The sequence below is a fragment of the Lontra canadensis genome, unplaced genomic scaffold (genome assembly GCF_010015895.1).
Source record: "Lontra canadensis isolate GAN:19392208 unplaced genomic scaffold, GSC_riverotter_1.0 scaffold88, whole genome shotgun sequence".
Lineage (NCBI taxonomy): Eukaryota > Metazoa > Chordata > Mammalia > Carnivora > Mustelidae > Lontra > Lontra canadensis.
In genome coordinates this window covers 6,806,530-6,819,507 of record NW_022631082.1, presented here as the reverse complement: position 1 = coordinate 6,819,507, position 12,978 = coordinate 6,806,530, and the positions used below count along the sequence as shown (strand labels likewise).

The 12,978-nt window shown below is 56.2% G+C and overlaps 1 protein-coding gene across 8 annotated transcripts in view; it reads right to left on the bottom strand.

Annotated features, from left to right (window-relative positions):
• Window positions 1-12,978, bottom strand: part of NFIX (nuclear factor I X) — a 93,635-nt gene that overhangs the window by 36,416 nt on the left and 44,241 nt on the right. The window lies entirely within an intron of this gene.

Sequence of the window (12,978 nt, the reverse complement as noted above, 5' to 3'; positions counted from 1 at the left end):
GAGAGCAGGAGAGGGGAAGGGAAAAGTGGGCCCCACCCATCACGAGGCCAGAAAGAACCCGACGGAAAGTTCCCTAGAGCCGCCAGCTTGTAAAAAGCTTCTTTTCTTTCCAAATTATGAACATTTTTTTTTAACAAGTGGGGGGGACCCCAGAGCAGCAATCTAGGACTTCATTAGGACCGTGTGTGACCATGAGTAACTGGTGACTGGAGGTGACGGGACTTTTCAAAGCGGGCTATGCCTAAAATCCCAGCTGTCCCTCCTCCCGGCTCCCTGCCTTCACCTTCCTCAGGTCCTCGTACTCAGAGACCTGGCCCCTGCCCTGTCCCATGTTTCGCCCAGACGGTGCCCCCCAGTGCTGTTCCAGCTTGAGGTAGGTGCCAGGAGGGGCACGGACACAGAGAGCAGGAGTGCCTGGAACTGGTGGGCCACTTGCTAAGGATCTAGCTCTGTCCTGGGGGAGGGGAAGGACTCCCCTAGGAGTGGGCCTTAGGTTCTGGGTCTCCCAAAGGACTGCAGGAAATGTCTTGCTCAAGGCTGTGGAGACCCTCTGAGCTCCTTAGCCATCCACCAAAGTCCCCACCAGCTCCCCCCCACCCCCACCCCGGGGTGCATTGCCCAAGTGGGGAGCTCGAGTTACTTGGTGCAGCCACTGTGTGGCAGGCAGGAGCTGGGTGTTTGGGAGACAGTTAATCTGCCCCATAGTCCCATGGGGTAGTTGTTTTCCCCATTTTCACGGATGAACATCAAGGCTCAGTGGAACTGATTGGGATCTGTCAGAGCCGGGAGGGATGGAATGTCCACTTGCTTCTGATTGCTCCGCAGGCCCAGAAGGCTGAGCTCCTCAGGCTCAGGCTCTCCCTTCTCAGCCCAGATCTGTTGACAGGAGGGATCGGAGCTGTGGGAGAACCCTGGGCAGGGCGGCAGAGAGGGGACTGCTCTGAGCCCCGAGGAGTTGGGCCAATGGGGGAGGAGCTGACCACTGAGCTGGGATCCGTGCTCAGGAAACACGCAAAGAATGTGGCTGGCAGCGGGCCAGTGGGCCAGGACCACAAAGAGGCCTTTGTTTTAGGAGGTGTCCGGGGAGTGGATGGACAGAACGGCAGAGGTGGGGGCAACACCCCTTATGGGTGAGACCAGGGGAGGACAGTGGTGTCTGCTCTGTCCCCACACACCACCCCTCCCGCCTGTACCATGCCCCTGGCTCGAGCAGTGCTGGGTTCTCATATCCGGCACCAGACTACAGGGGAGGGAGCCCCTGGGGCCAGGTTACCCCTTTTCTCAGCTCCTGACCTCACTGAGCTTGGGGGGTGCTCTGTCCCAAATCCAATCCTGAACCCCAGAAGTCACTTCCTTTGCAATGTGATGCTGCACTTCCTAGGAGCTCTGCGGACATGACCCTCTGCTTCTGTCTCCCCACACAGGCTGGGGGCTTTCAGTGAGGATGGGGGGTGCTGCTGGGGATGGCAAAGCAACCCCTGACCTTCAGGTGGATTGTCTGAGGCACCAAAGTCACCCCACTCCCCTAGTTTCCCTCCTTTCCACAGCAGGGTGGTGGGGTGGGGAGGCCTTAAAACATAGCGCACCCCTCACCCCAGCCCTGCAGTTGTAGGGTTTCTCTGGCCTCTTCTTGGCATCTGGAAAAGTTTGGGAAACTTAAAAAAAATTTTTTTGGAAGAGTTTGTCTATTTCTCCCCAGCCTTGCCAGGAAGCCACAGCCAAGAGGAAGAAGGGAAGGAGGAGTCTGGGGGAATGGGGCACAGAGTAGAAAGTCACAAGAGAATAAGAGCACTAGGGAAAGTGGGGCATCCCGTGGGTGACCCCTGGCTGGATTTCTTGGACCTACCAGTATCTCAACCAATAAGAAAGACCTCCACAAAATGTTGTCAAGCCCACCCATGCACACAAGGCCTTTGGTGGTCTCTCCCTCTGCTGGGGTCCCTTCAGCACCCTGCTCAGCACATCCTGGGGCCATCCCTGTCATATGCATGGACACCCAGTGGGAGGGGCAGCCTGTGACTGTGGCCCCCACGGAAGGAGAGGTCGCGTTAAGATGGGCGACCAGGGGGCGCTTGGGTGGCTCAGTGGGTTAAAGCCTCTGCCTTTGGCTCAGGTCATAATCCCAGGGTCCTGGGATGAAGCCCTTATAGAGCCCTTGAGCCTGGCATCGGGCTCTCTGCTCAGCAGGGAGCCTGCTTCCCTCTCTCTGCCTGCCTCCCTGCCTACTTGTGATCTCTGTGTGTCAAATAAATAAATAAAATCTAAAAAAACCCAAAAAAACAAAAAAGATGGGTGACCAGGGGCCATAACAGCAGCTCAAAACAGGGATAAAGGGGGAAGACAAGAGAACTCTAGGCCTGTGGGATTTCTTCTTTCTGGGTTTCCATCTTGCTATGAGCAGGATGAGGGCAACATGGGAATACTGACTTCCAGGTGCCAGGGCCATACTGGACAATGACAGAGGTCAACGTCCCTGAGCCCAGCATTCTCCCTCCACCAGTTGTGTGTGTGTGTGTGTGTGTGTGTGTGTGTGTGTGTATGTGAATTGGGGGGGTCCCCCCTGCAGCACAGAGCAGTGGAGGCTGGGCTGAGATGGCCCACGGTTCCATCAAGAGGTAGGGGTAAGGGCGCGTTATAAGCAGAACTCTAGGCTCATTCCAAGAAAGGGGACCCATGTGACAGATGGCTGTTTCGCCAAGAGGACCCAGATTGTCTTGTCTAAGTCAGGAGGGTGGCCCCTCACCCTGATGTGCCCCCCCCACCGTCAGCGCCAGGGCAGTTTCCTTTGCGTGACTCCCAAGAACACATAGTGGGTCCCACCTGGCAGTCCCTGCAGTACCTTTTCCTTTCCTTTTTTTTTTTTTAAAGTAATCTTTACACCCAACATGGGGTTCAAACTCATGACCCCAAGATCCAGAGTCGCATGGTCTACTGACTGAGCCAGCTTAGCACCCCAGCTCCTGCACTGTCATCAGGTAACCCACCCCTGCTGCTCCGGAATACAGCAATGGCTCGGTGAGGGTTCGTGCCCCATCGGGAGGACTCCCCACTAAGCATGCCGCTGAGGGGGCCAGAAGTTTGCCTCCTCAGTGTCCCAAGGATGGCTCCATCCCTGGAGACAAAGGTGCAGGCGAGCCTGGCGGGGAGTGGGCAGCTGGCAGAGACTGGGGGCGGGGCAGCCTGGAGCACACGGGAACCTGCGGGAAATGCAGGGATCCGTGTCGCATCAGGCCCTCCTGGGGATTCTGATGGTGGCTCTGGTGTGAGACCCGCTAGCTAAGTGGGAGGATCCTGACTGGGATGGAAAATGGGAGTGGGGGGCGGCGGCACAAGGGCAGCACTGCCCAGACAGAAGGGGGCATCTGGTCCCGAATCCTAAAAAGCAGAGTAGATAGCAAAGAAAAGGCAGAAGCAAAGAGGTGGCAGGGAGGAGGGGACAGTGGGCTGGAGGGGGTCTGTAGCGGAAGAAGAGAATCCCAGAGAGCAGGAAAGGGGGAGCAGGAGGGCGGGGTGAAGTGGGGAGGAGGCGGGGCTGGGGACGCTCCTGTCTGCCAGCCGCACTTCCAGGAGCCACCCTGCCCCCTCCAGGCACCTGCTAAGGAGGCAGCTCTCGCCGGTTGTGTTTCTTTAACCCCTGGGGCCTGTTGACACAGATTAGTATCGCTGGTCAGGGGTCAATAGGGAAGGCTCTTGAGGTCAAGACCTGAACAACTGGAGTTGTAATGAGCCACGTGGGGAAGAGGCCCAGGGAGAGGAGAGGGCTGAGGAGGGAGGCGGAGGAGGAGGAGGGCCAGGCTTTGCCTAAGAAGGCGGCAAGTTGCCAGGAGCTGGGCCACTAGGCGTCCAGCCTGCCTGGGGAACCTGCCTGTGTGTGGCTGGCTGACTAGAGCTAGACGCCCAGCTAGGAAAGGACCGGGTAGGATCCAGCCCCCGGGGGGAGACAAGAGGTGAAGGGTGGCCTTACCTGACTGACTGATGCAGACCCCTTCTTGTGCAGACAGCATCAACCCTGCTCTGACCCTGAGTGACTGCACCGCTGCTCCTCCCTGGGCCTGCAGGGGGGTGGCTGCAGTGGTGCTGTGTCCCCTGAGCCGCCCACCCATCTGGGCTACCTGGCAGACCCTGGGTGCAGGGGCCATGCAGTGTCCTTTACACCTGCTGGGACCGCCTCATTCCCACCTTCTGTGCTAGGATCTGGGATCCAGCCACGCCTGGGGCAGCTGCCTCCTGGCTCCTTGGCTCCACCCCTTCCCTGGCCTGGGGAAGGCCCTGGGGCGCACGAGACTAGTCCACTACACTGAGCCAACAAAGGCCACTCTGGGATCACCTCCAGACAGGCTGGTTCAGACCAGAAGGAGAGAACAACCCCTCTGTGCTTAGAGGAAGCGGGGGAATGGCAAGAAACGGAGACACCAGCTCACATGTGACTTGCTGTTCTCCTATGTGGGCAAAAGGGGGCCGGGTTCCCTCTGAAGCTCCTGGCCTCCTGGCCTCCTGGCCTCCACGCTTCCTCTAATTGGTCCCAGGAGGCCGAGGAGAAGCAAATTCGAGGACACTAACACACTGGGCCCCAGAGGGGGGTGGGAGGCACAGCACAGGAGGACACTCATTCGTGTGTCCGCGGGGTCACGCAGGTGGCTCACCTGCAGGTCTGCAACAGGCCGGGAATGTGCACACCATGCCTTAATGTGACTCTAATCTGTTCGCTATGTTTGTTAAGCACCTATGACCTGCCAAATGCCCACGAGTACAGAACCAGAGAAGCTGCCCTGGGCAACGTCCCCTGCAGTTGGAAGGCGGTGCCTCATGAATGAAATGCAGAGCCTCCCCAAGAAGGAGGGCCAGGCTTTGGGGGTGAGAGGTGAGGGAGGAGAAGGCTGCCAAAGGGGAGGGGGTGCAGTGAGAGCTGAGCTGGGTGTGAAAGACAGTCGTGTTTGGACAAAGGGAGAAAGAGAAAGGACGATGGAGAGAAACAGGAACTGAAGCCCAGAGCCTTGGACCAATCCAGCACACTCAGGGCCCACAGAGGGGTCCTCCTGCTGGAACACAGCACGGGGAGGGGTGTGAGGGGAGATGAGGGTGGAACGGTCAGCAGAGGCTAGAATGTGAGCGACTCCGGGAACCCAGCTAAGAGGGAGGCACCTCTGGGAGATGGTAGGACCAGCTGCCCGTTCGAGGGTGGCCACAGAACTCTACAGGAGAGAGTATTTCCCCTCCCCGGTATACACTCAAGAGCATCAAAAACATATGTCCACGTAAACTCCTGGTACCCCCATGTTCACGGCGGCACTGTCCACTGTCCACTGTCGCCCCACAGTGGAAACAACCCAGATGTCCATCAACAGAAGAATGGATTAAAGACAGGGGGTAGATCCATGGTGGGATATTATTCAGCCAGAAAAAGGAATGAAGTCCTGAGCTCCTATGACAGGACCTTCAGGGAAAGAAGCTAGGGACAAACGGCCACACCATGTCTGATCCCCTGATAGGAAATGTCCAGAACAGGCAAACCATAGGGACGGCAGGCCGACTGGCGGTTGCCAGGGGCTGGGAGGCAGGAGTGGGGACAAACTGCTCACGGACATGGGGTTTGGGAGGGAGTGGTGAGAATGTTCTGGAGCTAGAGAGAGGTGGAAGCTGCACAGCACTGAATGCACTAACTGCCACTGAATCATATACCTTATTTGTTTTTAAGATTTTATTTTTACATAACCTCTACACCCCACGCAGGGCTGGAACTCACGAGCCCTGAGATCAAGAGCCGTACGCTCTTCCAACTGAGCCAGCCAGGCGCCCCTGAAACGGACACTTCAAAATAATGACTTTTATTATGTGACTTATATCCCCCCTCAAAAAAAACCCCCAAATCTGGAAGATAGGGGAAGAAGCTGAATTTGGAAAGCAACAACGGTGATGAAGAGGCAGGGATTAGAGCCACCAGAGCCACAGTGACTCGCTTCCGCGGGCTCCCAAGCTTGGGTGACTGGGGACAACCCCCACCAAGCCAGGCATGGGATGGACAGAAAAGGGAGGAGCAGGGAGTGTCGTGAGGTCACTATGGATACTGTATCAACTGGCTGTTGGCCCAAGAGCTGGAAAAGAAGAGTTTGGAGAAATCAGTCCTGAGATGAGCCTGGGGATCAGCGGTGGGGGGGGGAGGCGCGGATGTGCGATGTGCTCGGAGGGGCCGGCCCCGGGCTGCCGCTCCCTACTGCATGGCCTCCAGCAAGGTTCTTCTGTCCACAGGGCTCCCAGGCATAACTCGGGGCTTAGAATAGCGTGTAGTTCATGGGACTGTCGTGGGCTTCAGTGAGCTGGGGCTCAGTGACAGTGACAGCATCACCAATTATGAGGAGAGGAGAGTGGGCAGACTCCGGGGAAACCAACCTTTATAAGGCAGATGGAGCCGGAGAACCTGGGCAAGGTAGCTGGAAAGAAAGGAGGCTGCATGCCGCAGGGCAGAGACGGGGCTGGTCTCACTATGGGTCCGGGGACCAAGCAGACCACAGGCAACTGTGGATGGAAAGCCAGGCCTGCGAGAACAGGCCAAGTGGCAAGTTCTTGGGTCCTGGACCAAGGCACATGGGATGTGTGGGCAGCAAGGCTCTCGCCCCCAGAGCCTCCTGATCCCATGCTTCCACCCTCCCTGCCTGGAGCAACAGCCTTGCCCATGGTGCTGGGCCCCGGAGCTCAACACATGGCACCACTCTATGGTTTCTGGCACCGAAGAGGAATTTATTTCCTGGACCAAGCAGCCAAAATCGTTCTGCACCTTTGTTGGCGAGCATGGTACAGTCGGAGCCGACATTTTCTAACGGGGCCGGGGAAGAGCAACTCAAAATGGATTCAGGGAGGGCGTCAGCTGAGGAGCAGCTGAAAGAGGGAGAGTTTTCCGTGGTCTGGAGGGCTGATGGCGGGAAAACGGAGGGGGCTGAGTCTGTAATGTCAAGTACACCAGGGCTTTTAGTGAGTTTGCTCTAAGTCAAATCCTGGGATACGCAAGCCACCTGAAGCTTAAAAGGGGCCAATCTACAGCGTCAAGAAGTCTTCGTTTAAAAGAAAAAAAAAAGCAGGCCAGGGGGGCTGGCTACCCCAGTCGGGAAAGCATGCGACTCTCAGTCTCAGGGTCATGAGTTTGAGCCTCGAGCTAGGGGTGGAGGCTACTTGAAAAAAATTTTTTAAATCAATCAATCAATTAATTAACGTTAAAAAACAAACAAACAAAAAGAGCCCAGGGAGTGGCTCTGCAGACAATTACCTAAGAGAGAGCCTCATGTCCAGGGAAAAACAGGCTCCCATTTATGGGTGGAAGACCGCCATTGTTCTGGAAAATCTAAAATGACCGGCTAAGCCTGGGCAGGAGGGATAGCTCCCTTCATGGCCCATCTCTCAGGGCCTCAGAGTGCCGGCTCCCTGGACTTACAGGCACACTGTCCCATCCCAACTCTCTGAGCAGGCAGCCCAGAACCATGGGGGTACAGCGGCTTCTTTTCGGACATTCTCCTTGGCCTTTCAAGGGCTTGGGCCTCGGGCCCTCTCCTGATGAGGGCTCGTGATGTAGGCCAAGGCAATGTCCCAGAAGGAAGAGAACCAAGACCCCCAGAGGCCATCCCTCTCCTCTCTCCTCCTTCCTTCCTTTCCCTTCCCTTCCCTTCCCTTTCTCTCTGCGCTTGACATTCACACGCACGGAGACGTGCACAGACACAAAAAGACGCTCTAGTGCACAGGGATCCGTGTAGAATTAATGCCTCACAGCCTATTTACAGACATTTTACCAAACAAAACATCAACTCCCAATGTTTGACAGGAAGCCCCTCCCCTCTTGTCAGGAGCAATCCCTCCTAAAGGGGGTTCCCAGAGATGAGCAGCAAAAACCCCAGGAAGGGGAGAGGGAAGAAAAGGAGCGATTACAAGACGGGAGAAGGTAAAATTATAAGGTTGGAGCTGTCAAGGCAAAAGAAGGAGGGGGGGTAGGCAAAGTGACTCCACTATTAGAGACTCGGTGTGAAACATAGAATTCACAACAGCCAAAAATCTTGGCGCTTTGTCTGCGGAATAACAGAGACTCGGTGGCCTGAGGGCTGAGAGGCGTCAGAAGCCACCCCACACACAGCCCGGTCTACTCACAAGCAGCGCACATCCATCCCCTAAGACACATAGGACTGAGTAGCGCCCATACCCCCGGGGCCACCCCCGCAGGCCACTTCCTACTGTACCTCTATCCGACCATCTTGTCCTCTCTCCCAAGGAGCACCTTGGAGGAGACCAAAGTTGGAAAGGAAAAGTAGAAACTGAAGTGGAAAGGGGGCAGCAGTGTCCCCATCGTGGACAGGAATGAATGGTGGAAGCAGGCTTTCTGGGCCCATCCAGAAAGGAACGAACTTGGGTTTACTGGTCATGCCTTTGCCTGCTCTGCTCTGTGCCTCAGAGGACCAGATGTGCATTCTGGAGAAGCCAGGGTGTACCTGGTGTCCCTGCAGGGGAGCAGGAGGGCACAAAGCCCTTCCCACCCCTGCATGCCCTCCTCCCGACTTCCCCCACCCAGAGGGGCTGTCAGGCTCCAATGGCAGGAAAAGGTCTGAGTCCCTCGTGCCCAGGCGCCTCGGTGGGCAATGAGGACAAGGGCAGGGGGGCAGTGAGAAAGGACAAGTGTCCCAATCCATGTCCAGCTCTTGCTGCCAGAAAAGGGAGGGAGGGGAATGGACAGAAATGTCCACAGCCTGTGGTCCCTGACACCCACCAGGGGTCAACACACCGGGGTTGCTGGGGTGGGATGCCTGTTCTCTCCCACTCCCGCCCAGGGACAGACTTGCTAAAGTCTCCAATCCTAGCACCAGGGAGTCCTCGGGGCCTTCCTCTGGTCTGACTTGCCCACTGCCATCCCTTTCCTTTGCTCTGCCCAGGGTTCCCCACCCTGACACCTCTGACATCGGGACAGGATCATTCTCTGCTGTGGGGGGCCATACTGTTCATTATAGGACAGTTAGCAGCATCTCTGGCCTCAGCCCACTAGATGCCAGTAGTGACACTCCCCCTAGTAGTGATGACCAAAAATGTCTCCAGACATTGCCAGAAGTCCCCTGGGGACAGAATCTTTTACACACACACACACACACACACACACACACACACCGCTGAGCCTCTGTGCTCTGCGATCACCTGCATCCTCTCCCAGGAGCAGGTCACACACGGCTCCGGGCTGGCACAGACCAGGTGCTTCTGTGTGTCCACACAAATCAATGGGGGGGGGGGGCTGGTGGCTGCAGAGTCCCTTCGGAAGAGAGCCACCGCCCCATCCAGACAAGTGCCACCATGTCTATACCCACAAAGGCCTGTACCTTTGGGCATAGGGCCGCGGAGGTCAGGGTGCCTGGACACCCTCCCCATCCTCAGCTCTGTTGACCTCCCCTGTCATGCCAGCACCCACAGTGGGAACTCAGCCCCCGCACCCCGAACCTGCCCAGCTCCCGGGAAGGGCTGTTGTCCCTGTGCCATATCAAAACATGGGGCTTTTAATAGCAGCTTCCTGTGGGGCTGGACTCCCCCCACCCCTCGCCTCTCACTCAGCCCTGCTCCTGACGGTGCAGCCACAGCGCCCTGTAATTAGGGCAATTGTAATCTCTTTTACTAACAGGTAGATTAATAGCAAGGCAGGTTCACAAAGAGCCCTAGAAAGGAGCTGCTCACTGCGGAGCAGGCAGGGAAGGGCCTGACGCTTTGTGGCAAGTGCACTTCACAGCCCCGCTTGCTCCATCTGAAGCGGCTCTGGGCCTGGAGTCTGCTGGCTGTGCCCCTGGGCGACCCGGGTACTCACTGGGTGACAGGGGCCGGGGGGGGGGGGCCAGGGAACTGCGCTCTCCTTGGGCTTCTGTGGCCTCATGGGAGCACCAACAGTTGGAATCCAGTGACCCTCCAAGTTTCCCCTTCTGTCCCAAGGGTGTGATTCGCACTGACTTTTACACACACACACTCCAGCCCACGCTCATACACAGACACCCACCTCCTGACGCTCAGACACACACGCACAGACACTCACAGGGTAACACATGCCGCACACTCGCAGCGGAAAAGAACGGACGAAGTTTCATAAACACGCATCCCACCCACGATGGCACGGCCAAGGGCCCTGGAGGCAAAGGATGCCTGGCACTGCCACACGCAGCTGCCACCACAAGAGGAGGAGGGAAGAAAGGCTTCAGGGGACAGGCCTCTCCCCGTCCACGGCTCTGTCCACGGCTCTCTCCACCGCTGCATCTCACAGGCCTCCTGCTGGGCCTCGGGGGTCGCGGGGCGGCCCCCACCTCGCGGTGCCGGCGGACAGTCAGGCTCTGGGCAAGATGGAGCACCGAGCAGAAGGGATGGGGGACAAGAGGTCTGAGATGCTGTAGCCTCGATGGACCAAAGAGATGTAGACAGTGACACGAGGCCTGCGTTCAAGGTGCGTGAACACGCGAGCGTGCACCGGCAGACGCAAGGGGGATGGAGCCCGAGAGGAGCACGCTCACACGCACGAGCCCCTGGAGACTTGCCGGAGGAGACCGTCCTAGCTCCGGGGTAGGGCATAGGGGGCTGTGTGTCCCAGCCTGCGTGGCCCTGGGGAATACCACCTCTGGGGCACAGGATGGATGTGGTTTTGTGTGTCCCTAGCCCCGAGTGAGGGACTCGCCCTCCCTCGGCCTCCCCTTCAGTCACAGGAGGAACGCGTCTCCCCAGGCAGGCCCGGCTCCTGGCAGCCAACGGCGGGGCCAGCCTCAGCGGTCAGCAGCAGCTGCGTCCTCACAAGCGCTCAGGGCTTGCACCTCGGCAGTGGCGCAGGGAGGCGGCTGCCATGCAGATGCTGTGTCCCACACCTGCCCACTGTCAGGCAGCCCCAGGGCTCCCAAGGGAACGGACACTGCCATGCCAGAGCTCTGAGGACCCCTCCCCGCCAGCCGTGCTAACAGAGAGAGGCCTAGAGTGACGTCCAAGATTAGCTCTTACAGTGGACAACAGCATGTGTCCTTTGGGGATACGGGAACTGATGCAACACACATCCATAGGTCGGGAGAGCATGCAAGTCTTGATCTTGGGGCTGTGAGTTCAAGCCTCACGCTGCAGGGTAAATTGTACTTCAGTTTATTTTGTTTCGTTTTGCTTTGTTTTTAAGGGGCAGCCTGATGTAATAATATGTACCTGAAGTGTGTGTGATGTGTGCAAATGACGGGAGTGTCTTTCTGGGGCTCTGGATAGCGTGAACAGGGTACAGCTGAGGATGTGGACAGAAAAACCGTCCCGAGTTGTCTGCAGGAGCCAGATTTCCAGGTGGCAATTTAACAATCCATATGAAGCATCTTCAGAAGAGTGTGCACCCTTTGCCTGGTGACTCAGCTGCCACCAAGTCTTGCCTGAAGATCAGACACAGAGCTACCGAGCTCGGTGCATCAGGATGTCCATCCCAGCAGAATGCACGACATACGGGCTTCTTCCCAGAGAAGGCAGGGCATCAATTCTGGCATGCTGAAGTCTCAGACAGCCATTTAAAAGGCATGTTTCTATTTTTTTTTAAGTTCTATTTATTTAAGTAATTTCTATATCCCACGTGGGGCTTGAACTCACTCCCCCGAGATCAAGAGTCAGGCTCTTCCGACTAAGCCAGCCAGGCACCTCTGTTTTTGTTTTTGTTTTTAAATAAGCATCTATTTCATTAATAACAAAAGGTAATTTCATTTACTTGTTTATTTATTTAGAGAGTGAGTGGGGGTGGGGGCAGAGGGAGAGAGAGAATCCCAAGCAGGCTCCATGCCCAGTGCAAAGCCTGACGTAGAGCTCAGTCTCATGACCTTGAGATCATGACCTGAACCAAAATCGAGAGTCACTTAACCAAATAAGCCTCCCAGGCACCCCATAGAAGGTAGTTTCTCATTTCCAAAATGAAAAGGGAATAGAAGTCATTAGAAATGTTGAAAATTAGGGGAAATGCAGCTAAGATGCTAAACCACCAAAAATTAGTTTTCGAAAAATTGTGATGGGGTAGGACACACGGTGGTGTTAAATTTTAAAAGCAGCACCCGGAAGTGTTTGTATCATAAACTCCAAATTTTAAAGAACTAAATATGTGCATGAATAGGTGAAAAAAATGCAACAAAAGGTGGTTATTTAATGTCGCAGAATGTTGACTTTTTACTGACCTCCCCCGACTTCATGCTTATCTGGTGTTTTTATGATGGATGTGCACTAGTCTTATAATCAGAAAAATACCTGTTTTTAAAACAGAGGACAGATGAGCAACGGCACACCTGAGACCATCGCCTCATTGTAGAAGAACATGAGGCCACGGGAAACCACAGCCCCATAGGTCCATCGGGATTCACGTGGAACTTTCCTGCTCAAGTGGACTCTACGCCAAATGACACAGAGTAAGGAGGAGGGTGACAGCCCCAAAGCATGGTCACGCTGCAGCAGGCCACGTTCCTGCGACTGGACACTGGGGCCACTCTCCTACTGGACACAGGGGACTTTGGAAAGGAAACTGGTCTCCAAGAAACTAACAGGCGGGCACATGGGGCTGGAGAAAGCAGGTTCATGGCCAGGGAGGAGGAGGCTGGCTAGAGGAGCTTAAGGTGGAAAGGGAGAGCTGGGAGTCACCTCAAAAACTAATGAGACCGACTCTGAGGTCTGAGATAAGCAAAGGGGGCAGCAGCGGCCAGAACAGACTTCGGGATTGGCTCAGAAGAGTGACCGTGTGTGTGCCAGTGTGTGAGAAACACACTGTTCACATTCCTTTAATAATTTACTAAGAACCACACGCAGCCACCAGAGCTGGCTGCACATGTACCAGCTGGGGGACAGCAGCCATCTTGGACGGGGGAGGCCAGGGCCAGAGGGGTCTCCAGGAAAGAGAGGTCTGGACAGCCAGCCATGGGTCCGCACCCACACAAGAGGACTGGAGGTGGGGGCTTCGGAGGAAAGAAGAGGGCGCAGGGTGGGGGGGATGCCTCG